Source organism: Centroberyx affinis, unplaced genomic scaffold (genome assembly GCF_046629955.1).
Source record: "Centroberyx affinis isolate AG114_WGS23_722 - 3 ecotype Tasmania unplaced genomic scaffold, CSIRO-AGI_Caff_v1 ptg007084l_1, whole genome shotgun sequence".
NCBI lineage: Eukaryota > Metazoa > Chordata > Actinopteri > Beryciformes > Berycidae > Centroberyx > Centroberyx affinis.
Window position 1 is genome coordinate 2,525 of NW_027283590.1, and position 2,476 is coordinate 5,000.

Sequence of the window (2,476 nt, forward strand, 5' to 3'; positions counted from 1 at the left end):
TCTCTGTCTGTCTCTGTCCGTCTCTGTCCGTCTCTGTCTACCTCTGTCTGCCTCTGTCTGTCTCTGTCTGTCTCTGTCTGTCTCTGTCCGTCTCTGTCCGTCTCTGTCTACCTCTGTCTGTCTCTGTCTACCTCTGTCTGTCTCTGTCTGTCTCTGTCTGTCTCTGTCCGTCTCTGTCTGTCTCTGTCTACCTCTGTCCGTCTCTGTCCGTCTCTGTCCGTCTCTGTCCGTCTCTGTCTACCTCTGTCTGTCTCTGTCCGTCTCTGTCCGTCTCTGTCTACCTCTGTCTGTCTCTGTCCGTCTCTGTCCGTCTCTGTCTGTCTCTGTCTACCTCTGTCTGTCTCTGTCTGTCTCTGTCTGTCTCTGTCTGTCTCTGTCCGTCTCTGTCTGTCTCTGTCTGTCTCTGTCTACCTCTGTCTGTCTCTGTCCGTCTCTGTCCGTCTCTGTCTACCTCTGTCTGTCTCTGTCCGTCTCTGTCCGTCTCTGTCTGTCTCTGTCCGTCTCTGTCTACCTCTGTCTGTCTCTGTCTACCTCTGTCTGTCTCTGTCTACGTCTGTCCGTCTCTGTCCGTCTCTGTCTGTCTCTGTCTGCCTCTGTCTACGTCTGTCCGTCTCTGTCTGTCTCTGTCTGCCTCTGTCTACGTCTGTCCGTCTCTGTCTGTCTCTGTCTGTCTCTGTCTGTCTCTGTCTGCCTCTGTCTACGTCTGTCCGTCTCTGTCCGTCTCTGTCTGTCTCTGTCTGCCTCTGTCTACGTCTGTCCGTCTCTGTCTGTCTCTGTCTGCCTCTGTCTACGTCTGTCCGTCTCTGTCTGTCTCTGTCTGCCTCTGTCTACGTCTGTCCGTCTCTGTCTGTCTCTGTCTGCATCTGTCTACGTCTGTCCGTCTCTGTCTGTCTCTGTCTGTCTCTGTCTGCCTCTGTCTGTCTCTGTCTGTCTCTGTCTACCTCTGTCTGTCTCTGTCTGTCTCTGTCTGTCTCTGTCTACCTCTGTCTGCCTCCGTCTGTCTCCGTCTGTCTCCGTCTACCTCTGTCTGCCTCCGTCTGTCTCCGTCTGTCTCTGTCTGTCTCTGTCTGCCTCTGTCTGTCTCTGTCTGTCTCTGTCTGTCTCTGTCTACCTCTGTCTGTCTCTGTCTGTCTCTGTCTGTCTCTGTCTACCTCTGTCTGTCTCTGTCTGTCTCTGTCTGTCTCTGTCTGCCTCTGTCTGTCTCTGTCTGCCTCTGTCTGTCTCTGTCTGTCTCTGTCTACCTCTGTCTGTCTCTGTCTGTCTCTGTCTGTCTCTGTCTACCTCTGTCTGCCTCCGTCTGTCTCCGTCTGTCTCCGTCTACCTCCGTCTGCCTCCGTCTGTCTCCGTCTGTCTCTGTCTGTCTCTGTCTGCCTCTGTCTGTCTCTGTCTGTCTCTGTCTGTCTCTGTCTACCTCTGTCTGTCTCTGTCTGTCTCTGTCTGTCTCTGTCTACCTCTGTCTGTCTCTGTCTGCCTCTGTCTGTCTCTGTCTGTCTCTGTCTACCTCTGTCTGTCTCTGTCTGTCTCTGTCTGTCTCTGTCTACCTCTGTCTGCCTCCGTCTGTCTCCGTCTGTCTCCGTCTACCTCTGTCTGCCTCCGTCTGTCTCCGTCTGTCTCTGTCTGTCTCTGTCTGCCTCTGTCTGTCTCTGTCTGTCTCTGTCTGTCTCTGTCTACCTCTGTCTGTCTCTGTCTGTCTCTGTCTGTCTCTGTCTACCTCTGTCTGTCTCTGTCTGTCTCTGTCTGTCTCTGTCTGTCTCTGTCTACCTCTGTCTGTCTCTGTCTGTCTCTGTCTGTGTCAGCAAGTAGAGACCGGAGCAACCTGAGAACCTGAGAGCGGTGTTGGGAATAACGTGTTACAAAGTAACGTTACTAGTAAAGTTACTGTAATTCCATTACTTTTGGAGGTAACTAGTAATGTAACTAATTACTTTTAAAACAAATAACGCAATTACAATTACTGAAATTTAAATGGGCTCGTTACTTTATGTGAAAATAGCGGACAACTTCAGAGGATTATCCGGTTTATGATCATCAGACCTCACGGTGGAACAAGTGAGTCAACAGACTCCGGTCCGGTCTCTCCGGTCCGGTCACTCCGGTTCGGTCACTCCGGTCCGGTCACTCCGGTTCGGTCACTCCGGTTCGGTCACTCCGGTCCGGTGACTCCGGTCCGGTCACTCCGGTTCGGTCACTCCGGTCCGGTCTCTCCGGTCCGGTGACTCCGGTCCGGTTACTCCGGTCCGGTCTCTCCGGTCCGGTCTCTCAGCCACACAGTTCAGGACGAGCTTACTGTCCTGGAAATACAGACATTATTTTTCCTCCTCGAGATAAAGGACAGAAATATAGAGGTGAGCTGCAGTCTGTGCAGGTGTGAAAACTTCCTCCACATCAAAGACTAGCCTGGGAGAGACCAGGAGGAACCACATGAAGAATCTTAAGACTAACTCGGTAAAGTTTAATAAATTATAAAATATAAAAA